Source organism: Trichechus manatus, unplaced genomic scaffold, assembly GCF_000243295.1.
Source record: "Trichechus manatus latirostris isolate Lorelei unplaced genomic scaffold, TriManLat1.0 scaffold00016, whole genome shotgun sequence".
Taxonomy (NCBI): Eukaryota; Metazoa; Chordata; class Mammalia; order Sirenia; family Trichechidae; genus Trichechus; species Trichechus manatus.
This window is the reverse complement of record NW_004443952.1, coordinates 5,362,129-5,377,149: the sequence shown is the minus strand read 5'-3', so window position 1 is coordinate 5,377,149 and position 15,021 is coordinate 5,362,129. Positions and strand designations below refer to the sequence as shown.

Here is a 15,021-nt window from a genome sequence, read left to right as displayed (position 1 = left end):
TGGGAAGCTGTGCGCGTCCCCCGGCGGCGGCAGCTGCGGGAGGCGAGGGGCGCCGCCGAGGAGCCGAGCCCGCCGAGCCGGGCGCTCTATTTCAGCGGGCGAGAAGACCAGCTGTGCCTCCGGGCCGACCTCGAGCTGCCCCGGGACGCGTTCACGCTGCAAGTGTGGCTGCGAGCTGAGGGGGGCCAGAAGTCTCCGGCAGTGATCACAGGTAGGCAAGGGCGCCCCGGCGGGCGCTGCACCGTTCCCGCGGCCCCAAGGGCGCGCGGGTGCCTGGGCGCGGGTGGCGGGACAGTCCGGGGCTTGCGGGTGTGTCTGTGTGGAAGCCGGCCCGCCAGCGGCGCGGCGGCGCCAGGGACGAGCTGTGAGCCTCCCTTTGCCCCATCCGCTGCATGGGCGCACTTGGAAGGCGCAGTCGCGTGGCTCCCGAGGGGGAGCGTGGGGTGCGCTTCTAGCGGCCCCGAGACCCTCAGTGGAAGCTGGTCTCTGGGGAGTCTCAAGCACGCAGACCGTGCTCTGGGATGATCAGAGGGACTCCATCTCCTTTGGGATAGAGGGTAGGATGACCCAATTGGGATGCAAGTTAAAAAAGCCTACGGGGGCTGTTGATTTCTTTGACTTTTTAATGGGATGACCCTTCTTTATTTGGCCGCGTTACCCCGAAAGCCTGCAAGGACGATGTTATTGTGATCTCCAGGACTTAGACGTCCCCGGAGTGCCCCAAAGTTGCTCTCGCTTGCTGCCTGCCTCTGGGATCCACCCCCAAGCCCAACACACACACACACACACACACATACACACGCACACACGCGCACACACACACAGACTGCCGTCCCATGTTCTTGCTTTTAAAGCCCATTGCCTGTCACTCGGGTCTGGAGCGAGCCCGTCCTAAAGCACACACCACCAGCCTCTACCCCTGTCTCGACTGCGAAACGAGGTGCTTTTCTCATTTAGGACTTTTATGAGCCTGTAATGAATTTGATTTCTCCCTCCTTGCCCTCCCTCTCTCTCCCTTTCGTCGTTCCACAGCGAAACCCATAGTGAAACCGGACACTTTGCGAGGGTTGCAAACCTTAGAAATGCTCCAACATCCATTTTTTTCCCCCTCTAAATGAATCTATGGAAATGCCTTTAATAAAACTGGGGGGCGGGCGGGGGGCGGCGCTGAGGAGAGAAGGAAAGTTTTGCCTCTTCTGGCTGGGAGATTCCCTTCCTGCACAAACAATCTTGCCATGTCTTGGGACGTCTTAAAGTGAGAGTAGGGGTTCCCCCCTTGCTGCAGCCAGGAAACGTGTGGAGGCGTTTTTTTGTTGTTGTTGTTGTTGTTTTTTGTTTTTTGTTTTTTTTTTTTTTTTTTGCTCCCACCCCCTTACACGCTTTCTTAGAAGGGAATGCTCTGAACTTTGGGGCAAGTTCTGCCTCTTTCTGTCTTTCCGTAGCTTGGACTTTCTCAAACGTTGCGCTAACTCTATCCTATTTACATGAAATCCGCTTCAGGGGACCCAAACTCTGCTGCTCTACCAAGAATGTGCTCCCCTCACCCCCACTTTCCCGCTACCAAACCCAGTGCAAGCAAGTGACTTTCCCGAACACCTGACGTCATCGCATGGTATTTTTCCTCTCCCCCCCCCTTCCCCTCATCCCCAGAGGGAACCCGAGCTCATTCACTTTCAGTCCCCAAGTCCTAGTCACTGAGAGGGGTGTATAATATGGAGCAGAGGGGATTTTATTCGTAATAATGATGATGACGATGATGATCATTTAGAGCTGTGATGTGTTTACTTCTTTTTCAAAACATGAAAAGCACAGAGCTTGCTGCTTGAAAATGATTTTTTTTTTAAATTACTAGGTATAATTGTTGCCAGTCTTTACCCGTCCTATCAGTGATTTGGAAGGCTTCCCTCCAGCAAGTAGAGCCCAGGGTTATGTAGATACCATCAATGAAAAGGTAATAAAGGCATTTTAAAAAGACAACAACAAAGAACAAAACATCTGGGGTTCCCCAGGAGACTGCCTTATAAGTGTCTGTAATTCAGACAAGGAGCCTCTCTTCACAACGTTCTCTCGAGCACTCATTCTCTCTCTCTCACACACAAAGATTGTTGCAGTAAAATACTTTAATTGGATGGGGCCATCAGGTTATTATTGCTTATATAAAATGCCTGGTCCATTTTATGTGTGGAAATAACATTCCTCTCAAAAAGGAAAAAAAAAAAAAAAGGGCACTGCTGTCGTGTAGCACCAGAAAGCCAGGAGCTTTTCTCCCGAGGATTCTGGTGGAGTTTTTTTTCCCCTCCCCTAACTGAGTACAAGCCAGATTTGGCGGTGTGTAAACACCTGGCCCTGAGCCAGAAAAGACTCATTCTGCATATCCTCCACATGGTACAGACTGTTGGACTAAAAAGAACCTGCTTCTCCTTGAATTAAAAAGCAAACAAACAGAGGTTCTTGGCAGAAGCACTTTTTTTAGCTCCCTCCTTCATGTAAGTTGGGGCTGGGAGAGGCAGGGCTGAGGTGGGCAGTGTGGCCTGGGGTGCCAGGGCTTGTCCTCACGCTTTGACCTCAAGTGCCCAGTTTGCTACCTGACCTCCGCTGGCTTTCTCTGGCTGGGCATCGACACTTTCCTAGGAATCCTTGGTCACCTATCTTGAGAGAGCAGTCATCACCCAGCAGGGACCGCGCTGCTATTTCAGGCAGCTGCCTTGCTGTCAGGCCAGGCTGCCTTACATCACTCTTTGCTGCAGGATTCAATTGGGTTTCGTAAAGGTCTAATTTTACGGTGCTGTTAACCGGGTCTGTCGTCTGGCAGAGGCAGGCCTCGCCGCTCCTGGTAGGCGGGCTGTGCTTCCAGATCTGCCTGGGATGCTATTTCTGCCCCGGTTCAAACTTCACTGACAACCAGCTCAGACAGGCGCTCAGAGAGGCAGAGGGAAGGAGTGAAGGAGCAGTTTGCTTCTGAAGCTCTGAAAACATGCCTTTTATTTTTCCAAAATGGAAAGAGAAAAAAAATTATTAATAAATAAAAAGGAAAGGCTTATGCAGGCAAGAACAAAGCCAAAGTTAGAAAGTGCTTTTGTGCAGGATTCTCTGGAGGGCCCACCAACGATGGATGGTGGTTAGGATTGAAGAATCCTGTAAGGCTACTGAGAAAAGGCTCCTAAGAGGTTACCCAGGCCACTTCCTCTTGTGCCAAATGGGGAAATAGAGACACAGAGAGGGGAGGAGTGTGTGCTGGATGACACAGCTTGTCGGTGGCAGAAACTAGGATTTAACCCCTGGCATCCCGACTTCCAGTCCTTACCCCCTACACAGCTGAGAGAACTGTCTCATAAACACCCTCACCTCTTACCCCACGCAGACCCACCACCCAGGCACAGACTTCATGCACAGCAATTTGTGCTTCCTTTCAAGTCGCGGGGTTTCTGACACATCCCTTTGCTTTTGTCACACACCAGGCAAGATCCCAACCCCCTCTCCCCCCCCCCCCCCCCGCCCCACCACACACACACCTCCAGTTTTAAAGAAGAAAAAAACCAAGACTCAATTTGCTCCATGGAGCAGAGGCCCTGAGCAGCAGTTAATCTTGTTAAAATTTCTCCTGACCTGTTACATAAGTGAAATGTGGACCCCACAAGTACTGCCCTTCTTCCACCCCCATCCCGCTCCCCTTCCCTCCGTGGTCTGGACTCCCCGCTCAGAAGGAAAAAGGGATTTACCTGAATCCCATCCAGCACCTCAGCTTGCCAGGCTTTCTTCTTTTGTTCTAAATGTTGGACTGGATTGAGTTTGCTGGTTACTCAGAAAAGTCTATTATTTTTTTCTCTCTTCTGGGCCCCCCACCTCCTACTACCCAACTCCTCATCCTTCCGAAAAAAAGTACTTGAAAGTCTCCAACTTCAGAATAGCTGTGGCAGCGAAGGCTAGGCTTTAAAGAGTGCGTATATTAACATGGTTCTTTCCCGACATGCATAGGCACCCCGAGATCTAGAATGTTACAATGGTTAGAACTCAAGTTATCTGAGTGTGAATTCATCTCCACCCCTTACTGGCTGTGTGACCTTGAGGGAGCTAGTTGACTCCTCTGGGCATCAGTTTCCTCATCTACAAGTGAAGATGGCACATGTCCCTATCTCACAGGGTGTTTGTGGGGAGGAAATGAGCTCATACATGGAAAGTACTCATCACTGGTCTTGGGATATAGTAAGCAAGCACTCGGCAGACTGGGTTCTTAGTATTAGACATGATTTTCCAAAGATCTCAGTCTTGACTTTAGGGACTGCAGAAACTTAAATGCAAGAAGGAAAAACTCTCCCTGAGTGCCTTCCAGGAACCAGGTGCTAGGCACTGTGCTAGGGGCTTGCCCTGTACCTGCCCGCTTCACCCTCACAACAATCCTGGGAGGTGGGCATTATTGCCTCTGTTTTTCAAATGAGGAAACTGTTGTCAGATATTCAAAGTGACTTGATTCAAAGTCCCACAGGTAGCCGGGTGGGCAGAGCCCAGATGCGAACTGCAGTCCCAAGTGCCTTTTTCCTCTGCCACCAGTCTTTTTGGAGAGAGAAGAAATTACTTCCATTCTGTTCCTTAGTCTTGTTATACTACATGTTTCCATTCCTGTCTGCATCTCTATGTGCTGACCATATACTTACAGATTAAAGAAGATAAGAACTGAGTATAAATCTCATATGGAGCTCTGGATTTGGCCTTCCAGGTCTGTTTTTCTTTTCATGTCAAATAATCATTCAGTGGAAAGAAGCAGACAAACTAGGCTTGGAATTTCTTTTACCAATTACTTGCTATGGGATTTGAGTCGTCACTTCACTGAACTCTTGTGCCTCATTTTCTTCAACTATAAAATGGATATGATGGTATCAGGATATTTCAATCAAATAAATGTACAGAAAGTACCTAGCATTGTGCCAGCTCATATTAGGGCTTTAGTCAATGGTAGCTGAATCTAAAACTATACCCCCCTTTTCCATTTTGCTAGCTTTGCTTACAGAAAGCGAGGCCTGTTTGTGCATTGTTAGGACTTCCCCTTCTGAGTTGCTGAGGAGTCTATCCAGAGTAGACAGGGCATCTTGGAAACAATTAAACCGCCTCAAATCCCTCCTCTCACTTTGATCTCTACTTTCTTGACCTGCTGGGACTATCTCTTGGTAGTAAGAGCCAGAGGAGATCCTGAACCACTAGGAATTGTAAATAGGAAAACTAGTTAGCATCCTGGGGTAGCATACACCCCCAGGATTTGTAAGCCAGACTGTGGGCCTAGCAGGTTCCAGATCACCAGTCTACTCTCACATCCCTCGTGCTCCTTTCCCAGATGCCCTCCAAACTCCCCCTTTCTTCTGAGCTGCCATTCACATGGATGAATGGGGGTGATGGAGGCTGGGGAGCCTAGGGGAGCATCACCCACGTACTTCTTCACAGAGGAAGACAGACTTGAGACCCGGAGGTGTGGAGCTCAGGAGTGTGGGCCATGCGTAGTTAGCTCGGCATGGACTTGGTGGTTGTCTGGATCAAGCAGCTCACTGTACAAGGGACCCTGAAGAGCAGGTTCACACAGGTACTACCAGTTAAACTATATTCACAGAATGTCACCTCTGAAACGGACCTGGAAGACCATTTGGTCCATTTGCTCCCATTGTTACTACACTTGGAATCACCTCCAGAACTTTTAGAACAGGCTACACCTCAAAGACTCTGATATCATTGGCCTGGGGGTGGACCTAGGTACTGGTGTTTTTCAAAGCCTTCTCAGCTCATGTTGAAGGACAGCCAGTAGGGAGAATGACTGATCCAATCTGATCTCTCCCTGCTCTTCAGGTGGGGAAACTGAGGCCCAAAGGGACAGAGGTGTTCCCTGCTTACCTAGCTGGTTAGTGGCTGAGCCTCTAGAAAAATTCAGCTGTCCCAACTCTGAGGAACCAAACACCAGGAAAGACCCCTCTTCCATCCTGAGTTCCCTGCCCACCCCAAGCTCCTGACATTCCATCTTCCCACAGCAATTCCTGGGTATTAAGTCACGTCCTCTCCTTCTGGTGCTTCCTTTACAGCATGAGCATTCTTGCAGGGGGTCTCACGTTGAGTTCTATGCACCTGATTGCAAATGAATCTCTCAAAGTGTTTGGGAAGGGTCCCTCTCTAAGCAGGAGTAAGGAGTATGGAAAGGGGAAGCTCAGCTTTGAGGCATTCACCACTTTGCCCTGGGCGAGCCCTACGGAAGATGTGTATTCCTCATTATCTCAAAGCCCCCCTCAAGCTTGAGACCACTCCAAAACCAGCGCTGGTAGCAGGCATCTCAGATGGGGAAGAGAGGAAGATCTCCAGGTACCCCAGGTATAAAGACTCCCTTTATAGGTAGCTTAGTGTTATGTCTAAGGAATCCTGGTGCAACGGTTAACACTCAGCTGCTAACGGAAAGATTGGCACTTCGTACCCACCTAGTGGGTCTGTGGGAGAAAGACCTGGTGATCTGCTGTCGTAAAGATTACAGTCTAGAAAACCCTGTGGGACAGTTCTGCTCTGTCTCATGGGGTCACTATGGGTCAAAATCGACTCAACAGCATCTAACAACACTAACAATGACAACTGTGCTGTGTCTACTTGTGGCTAAGGGGGCAGGAATCCAGAGGCTCCATCTCTCCTTCACCTGCTGCCCCTGCATGTTACTAGAAATGGTCAACTGCGATTCTAACACTGGCAATTGATAACTGACTTGTGAGTCTCAGCCCCTTGGCTAGTTTGAAAACCTGAAGCTAGGAATCAGGAGGTCTGAGTTCCCTGGCTCGGCCTCCTTTGAGCCATGTGACTTGGATACTGTGACTTGCCACCAGGCCTCAGGCGTGTGGTTACACTTGCCATCCTCACTTCACAGGGTTGCTGTGAGGATCAGGCAAGGCAATGGCAGCCAAAGATCTTGGTCGACTTCAGAAACCAGTGCAAATGTCAACAGTGGGAGGAGGAGTCAGAAAGTAAAAGATGTGAGGAATTTGTGCAATCAAGGTCATTCCTGGAAAGGTGCCTTTATTATCCTTATTCACACTGCAAACAATAAATAGTGATCAAGTTAGCAAACTTTTTCATACCTGTGACCTCACTAGAGTCCTTTGATGTTGGGACTTCACAGGTCTGCCGAGTAGGAATAGTCTGATTCCTACCACTTACTTGCTGTGTGACCTTGACAATTTCCTTCTCCTCTCTGGCTTTGGTTCTCTCAGGATGCAAAATGAAGGTGGAGAGTAGAATAGGGGCTTTCAAATTGTGCCTCACAATATTAGGGAGCCCCTGGGGAGAGACTGAAGGGCAAAACTCTGCCCCCCCATCATATTCCTTTCACCTTATTCTGCTTAAATTGTGGAATTCCACAAGATTCCATTGGAAAGAATATGCAAGTTCCTCAGTTACCAAGAGTTTGAATGGATGCGGACTCATATTAAGGAATTATTATTGATTTTGTTAGATATAATAATGGTATTACGTTCTCTTTAAAAATCCCAGTCTTTAATACATACTGAAGTATTTATGAGTAAAATAACATCATGTCTATTTCTTTTATCTGTTGTTTTAAATGCTCCAGGAAAAGTAAAATAAGGTGGGGGAGGGCGGCGTTAGATAAAACAAGATTGGCAAATGATAACAATTGTTGAAACCAGGTGATGGAAATGTGGGACTTCAGTATATATTTCTCTATACTTGTATGTGTCATGGAAGATTTCCATACTAAAAGTTATAAAAAGAAATTAAAAGAGTTTGAGAGCCATAGGAGGAGGCAAAGTCTCAGATGCCTGCGTGTTCTGTGAGCTGATGAGTTTCCAAATAATAACCAAGGCTTGAAGAGGATAAGGTACTCTCCCAAGGTCACACAGAGATTCATTGCAAGAGTCAAATTCAGTTCAGGCTTCAGACACTAGGAGCACCCTTTCCCCTCCTACCTATATACTTGTAAACTCAAGTCAAAATTACCATCTAGGGAGAACTGAAAGGAAAGGAAAGAGAGGAGCCTTACGGGGGAAACATGGAAGGGGGAAGTCTGAACTTGCTGGGCAGTAAGAAGTTTGAGTGAGAAAATTCTTCACTGTAGGCGATTGTGACATAGAGTCCCTGGGTGGTGCAAATGGTTAATGCCCTCAGCTGCTAACTGAAAGGTTGGAGGTTTGAGTCCACCCAGAAGCACCTTGGAAGAAAGGCCTAGACATCTACTTTTGAAAAATAAGCATTGAAAACCCCATGGAGCATAGTTCTACTCTGACACTCATGAGATCACCATGAGTGAGAATCGAGTTGATAGCAACCTTTTTTTTTTTTTTTTTTAATTGGACTGTCACACATTGCAAGATGTTTGGCATCCTTCGCCCTGTGCACAAGAATCCTGTAGGATCCGCTATTCATTGTGACAATCCAAAATGCTTGTCTCCCCAAAACACACACACACACACACACACACACACACGCACACCATTTCCCCATACCCTTAGTCCTCCTTTTCTTGTTTCCTTATTTCCCTCCATCTCCAACTGTCTGGGGAGCCTTCTAGAGCTCTGTACCTAGGGGGATGGCCTGCAGTTGCCTAGCCCTAGAGACGACCGACAATATCAGGAGAAGAAGTGTATGGTTACTGAGGAACTATTTTGTAGTGGTGGACCATAGGACTAAGGAGTCAGATTGCCTGGGCTTGATTTCTTGACTACTTCACTTGCTAGTTGTGTGACCTTGGGCAAGTCACTTGATATCTCCAAGCTTCACTTTTCCCACCTGTAAAAATGGGGATAATCCTAGCTCCTACTTCATAGGGTTCTTTTGAAGATTGACTGGGCCTCCAAGTAGAAAATGCTTTGTAGTGGAATCAAGACCATGGGTAAACACCCAGTAAACATTAGTAAACACCTAGCCCTTGCCACATGTTATTTCTAATTATCCCAAGAACTTGATGAGTTAGATATGCTTATCTCCTTCGGCAGAGCCAGGTCTTGACTTTCCCTCCCTTCCTGCTCAGGAAGGTTGTATTGCTATCATCTTAACGTAAAACAAAAACTAAAAGACAAAAGAACTCTCAAAACTTTATTGCTTCATATTATAAAAGTAATGAATGCCCATTGTAGAGAATCTAAGAAATACAGATTAAAAACATGGGATAAAGTAAAATTTGCCCATTCCCTGACTCTTCGAGTCAACAAGTATTTATTGAATCCTGCTACGTGCCAGGTACAGTTTTATGCCCTGGGTACACAGCAGTGAATAGAAGAGGTAAATATTCCTGCCCAGTTTATATTCTGAGGGTAGGAAGTAGAGACAGACTATAAATGAATAAGTACATGTATCACATGATGCCAGGTAAATCTTTATGAAGAAAAATAAAATAGAGGAGGGAGTCTAAGGAATGCTGGCTTGGAGTGGGTTGCGGAGGAGTAAGATTTCAATAAGTGGTCAGAGGAGGCTGTAATGAGAGGTGGCATTTCAGAAGAGACCTAAGAGCAGTGGGCTCTGTGGTTATCCATGGGAGAGTTTTCCAGAGAGCGGGAACAGCAAGTGTCAAGACCCTAAACTGGCAACATGCTTGATATGTTTGAGAAAAAGCAAGGAAGCAAGTGTGGCTAAAGCAGAGTAAGTAAGGAAGAAAACAGTAGAAATTTATATTAGAAAGGTAGTAGGATGGGGGTGTTGCATGGGGCAGATCAGTTACAGCCTTGTGGGTGATTAGGCTATTGTACAAGCTTTGGCTTAAGTTGCTGTAACAACTTGTTCAAGAGTTGTGTGAGTGGCCAAATCTCTTATCCATACCCTCTCTCAGAAATGGAGGATGAAGGACTATTCATCAGAGATGCTAGAGATAGAAGTTCTGCTCCGAGAAGGAGGCTGGAAGGATTGTCCTTCCCAAAGCACGTCTGACATTGGGTCTTATATTCTTAAAGAGTCACTGACTGGTGCTGGTCAAGAAGAGGGAAGTTGGTTCAGATGTATGTGCATACACAGCTATTTCCTATATCTACACAGAGAAAAAACATACATGGAGTGTGGGAGGGCCATGGTGTATTCAGGAAGGAAGTGGACTCTGAGTTAGGAGATGTCAGTTCTATACCAGTTCTGTTATTAGCTTGCTGTGTGACTTCGGGCAAATCACTTTCTCTCTTGGGGCCATCCTTATCTGAACGATGCGGATGGGGAGGGGTTTTATCTGCCTTTGCCTTAGAGACATTTCCAGCAGAGATATCCTAGGATTCTCTAATCCTACCAGGACTGTCCTAAAACAAAATTATGAAGTTGGCAACAGTTCCAGTTTTCTTCGTTTTTTGGTTCACTTTCCTCCACTAGGTGGTGCCTGTGCCTGTCACCTTCAGGGGCCAAGTGCCCACAGACTTTCTACTTCTCCCCCAGCAGCAGTCATTCACACAAAAGAATATGGTGCTCCTCGCTAAGGCATCATTGACTGATAACAGCTAAAATGTTATCCTCCCACCGACATATACAATTTAATGACTCCCCAAAAAGCTTTGTGTCAAAAAGGAAAGTACCAATGGCAAGATTTTAGTCAAAGACTGACTGAAGACACTATTTGGAGGAATATTGGTACTTCCCAATAGCTGGAAGCTACCCCATTAATAATACTGCTAACAATAGCTACCATAAGTATCTAAAAGTCTAACTGAGTAAACTTCCCAAGGATCACTTACTTGGCTAATGGTTAGAGTACTCAAATTTCATAATTTCTTACTGATACAGAGGCCATACCAGACAAATTCCTTGACTTCGAAGTAGGTCACTGTTTTTTTTAGACTTACTTATCTTTATAATCAGATGATTTAATGAATTAAAATACTTCAACTGTTTCTTGAGTCTGTAGCCATCTTTTAGACTCCTTTCCTTTAGGGAGTCACCAGTACTGTCATCCCTGAAGTACCTCTCCCTCTCTGTCCCTCCCTCTTCTCTCCTTTTCCATTACCCACACCCCACCATATTTGTTTTGGGCCACTTAGAGACTTTTCTTTAAGTGAGTGAGAGAAAATGTTTTGGTTCTCTATGATTATTTGCCACATACCCAGGGGCCCACAGAACCTGGGAGAGTAGGAGGGATGACTGTCAATTTCAAAGGACATGAGAAGGTCCCAGGTATTTATTTGCCCATTTGGACAACACAGAAACAAAAAGTCTGGGAGATGGGAAGTCACAGCTTGGGACTTGGGATCTAAGCACGTGGGTAGGAGGAGCACGGGACTAAATGTAGAGCCCTGGCCAGCCTTCTGCCTTTAGGAAGCTGGTAGTCTAACCTGTACTTATCATCCTTGTAGTTAAGAAGTTATCTCTATGTCTTCTTCATATCTACCTTTTCTTAATACCTGTTGCTCTATAAACAGGTAATCTGGCTGGGCAGAATATAGCCAAATGTGTTTGAATGACAAGAGTTAGTTCTCAGTGAGATTGATGGTCTTTCTCCTACAAAGACTGATGAGAGACTAGAGATGAATATGGTAAGAGGCCAAGCAGGAACAAGATGGACTTGCTCTAAGACATGCAAAACACACGCACAGAAAACATAAATGAGTACACACTACACTCTATTTTGTGAAGTAAAATTCATGTAAGCCCAAAGAACCTATGTGTGTGAAAGTTAGAAGGACTTTTTTGAGCCATCCATTTCACTGACTTGTCTAAGTCAGTGACTGGGTTGGGTAAGATCTATCTTCTGAGTCTTAGACGAGGGCTAGGTCCTCTTGTCTACTCACTTTGAACACTTTCTCTTGGGTTAATTAACATCTCTCTGGTGATGGCCATTATTTATCTCCAGACTTTACTGGGCTCCAGACTTATAGACCCAGATCCCTGCTGGAAATGTCAATATGCACTTTAAACTCTACATGTCCCAAATTGAATTTATCATTTTTCCCCCAAAATTCCTTGCGTCCTTATCTTGGTTGGTGGTAACACTATTCAAGTCTAGTCACTCACTCTAGATACATCATTCCCCATGTCCAATCAATCACTGATTCCTCTCTATCCTACCTTCTTAACATTTTTATAGCCACCCTTTTCGCTTCTTAGCTTAAGTCCTCTTCATCTCTTGTTTTGACTATTGCCCTAGTATTGCAATGCCCCTTTCTTCTCTTAGTCTGCACTCCCTTTAACCTATCTTCCAACATCTGACAGTTAGATCTTTCTAAAATACAAATCTAACTCTATTACTCTAGCTAAAGGTCCTTCAGAAACACCTAAATTATTTTCAGCTCCCCCTGATACTTCAGACTTTTTCACATAATTTCCTCTTCTTAGACTGCCTCCTATATCCCCAAGTACCCTTTTGTAAAACACTTATGCCTGGGATTCTACACAAAATTTCCCTTTTCTAAAAGCCTTCCCACTCTTCCTCCAAGTATAACTGGGTCCTCATACCCCTTATCCATTTGTGTCCACTATACCATCTGTACACTTATATCAAAACATCTATAATTCTTTATCACATTTGTTTACCTACTTGGAGTCTTATCCATCTTGACTTCTCCAGTGCCTAGCACAGTGCTTGACCTATAAAGAGGCTATTTGTATTTTGTTTAATAAACGGATAACTGGATAAGAGAACTGGATAAATATCTAATGATTCTAGGAGAAAAAGCTCCGGAACCTCAGGCTTGCTGCATTACGTAACCAAAGGACATGACCTACCATGTGCGTCACACTCAAAAACGTTACACAGTGGTTAATTCCATTTCCCCTTGAGCAAAGAAGTCAGAAGGGAAAAGAGATCTGGCCTTCCAAAACAGAGAGGGGAGGGAGACAGTGTATTTATGGGGCGCCTCAACTCACATTGCAGCCTTTTTAATCCAAGCCACATCTTTTAGCCTTGGTCTTCCCCTCTCAGTCCCTTGTCTGTTTGCAAAGCATTTGTTTTGTGTGTGCATTGCAGCACATACTCCCAAGCTTTCCTTTCCTCTCAGAGTTCCCCTTTCCCCCTTTATCAGTATCTGATTGAGGGCCCTGCAGTCATATCTGTTGCCTGGGTTTTCATCCATTTCCCTCTTTCCTGATAGGGGGCCTTTCCGTCTGCTTCCCTTGTTCTTGTGAGACCTTGTGGTGACCTCAAGATCTGGAATCCTCTATTTGCTGTTTATGTACCCTTGGGGGAGAGTACACATTCTCAGCAGTAATAACAGTAATAAAAGCAGCTCGCTTATAATGAGCACTTACTATGTGCTGGCAGTGTGGTGAGTGCTACACTATGAACGTACTGGAATTGGGTTTAGGAAGTTATGTGACTCACTGATGGCCCTGCAGCTAATGGGCGGTGGAACTGGGATTCAAATCCAGGCCAGTTTAATTTTACCCCTATCCTCAGGGCCTAGAACATTGCTTGAAACACAGTAGTTATGCAGTAAAAGTGCCATGAAAGGATGAATATATCAATGAATAAATGAGTGAATGAATGAAAGAATTATGGTGTCCCCAGTGGCTACTGCAAACGTTTAAGGGAACTTTTACAGAACAGAAAGGAAAGGAAGGAGGGAGGAAAAAATCTGAATATTATAAGATTTCAAAGTCTATTTTATTTGCAGGTGACTTTTTAACAGAATAGGCCATTTTCAGCCACTGGAGCATGCCCCACCTTTAAAGTAGTCAACAGGGAGATGTACGCTTGTTTCAAAGATGCTCCCTTTGCCAGCAACGTTTCTGGATTCCTCTTTCAAGCATCAGAGCTTGGGGCATGTTCCTCAATATGCTCACTTGGGGCACATTACCATCCTCTGATGAGGCCCTGAAACATCCTGAGCAAAGTCTGTGATGTGTTTAATGAAGCAGTCATGCTGAGGGAACTTTTGGGTTCTGAGGAGAAGAATGACTCTGGAGTAACAAGACTGGTTTGTGACGTGGCTGTAATTGGAGCCAGTTCATCTTCGGTGGAGTCACTAGTAAGCCCCCAAGATGATGCCTTCACACAACAGCCCCCACTAGGCTGATTAACTCTGATCTGTTAAAAGACAAACAAATACAATATCTTGTTCATCCCTTTCCCAGAGTCTAAATCTGGAAGGATGTTAGAGTTCTGCTTTATCAAATCTGCTCAGTTTACCGATGGAGAGATCAAAGTCCAGGCAAGTTAAGTTGAACTGAGTTGAGTGGGGTGGAGTGGAGTGAAGCAGCAAATTGGCAAAAAAATTAAAACTAGAATTCAAGTCTCCTGGCTCCCGAATTGGTGCTCTTTCCCCTGGACCACTTTGTTTTCCTTTACGGTGTGCAATGATAATTACATTGGTGGATTCACATTAGTGAACTCATTAGCAACTATCAGGCAGCTGTTCAATAACTTTTCTTAAACACTTCTTATGTGCCAAACTTCTGTCCTAGGCATCCTGTGAGACTCAGTGGGATCTGACAGTTTATTGTTGTTGTTAGGTGCCATCGAGTTGGTTCTGACTCATAGCGGCTCTATAGGACAGAGTAGGACTGCCCCATAGGGTTTACAAGGAGCGGCTGGTGGATTTGACCTGCCAGCCTTTTGGTTAGCAGCTGTGGGTCTTACCCACTGCGCCACCAGGGCTCCAGTTTATTAAGAGAGACAAATCTTCCTTCTTTCCATCTATCTGCCTGTATTAGTTTCCTAGTGCTGCTGTAACAAAATACCACAAACTAGGTGGCTTATAAGAACAGAAATTTATTGTCTTACAGTTTTGGAGGCTAGAAATCTAAGATCAGAGTTTTGGCCATGGTGGCCCTTTCTGAGGGTTTGAGGGAAAATCTGTTCCATGCCTCGCTCTTAGCTTCTGGTAGCGCCAGGCCTTCCTTGGCTTGTAGCTGCAGCATCAAATGGCATCCTTCCTCTGTCTCCTTGTCTCTGTGTATCTTCTTCTCTTTTTTTAGACACCAGTCATATAGGATTAGGGCCTAGCCTACTCCAGTATGACCTCATATTAACCTAGCAGATAATAACTTCTAAGGCTCTGTTTCTGAACAGGGGCACTTTCACAGGTATCAGGATTTGTACTTCACCATATCTCTTTGGGAGACACAGTTGAATCATATCACTACCCATTT

General features: G+C 45.7%; 1 protein-coding gene across 1 annotated transcript in view; it reads left to right on the top strand.

The window, feature by feature from the left end:
• The first annotated feature begins 32 nt into the window (after positions 1-32).
• The window catches only part of PAPPA (pappalysin 1), a 263,538-nt gene continuing 248,549 nt past the window's right edge, over positions 33-15,021 (top strand). The window contains exon 1 of the mRNA XM_004372342.3: positions 33-211. The gene's annotated coding sequence lies outside the window, so the exon portion shown is untranslated. The remainder of the gene's footprint in view (positions 212-15,021) is intronic.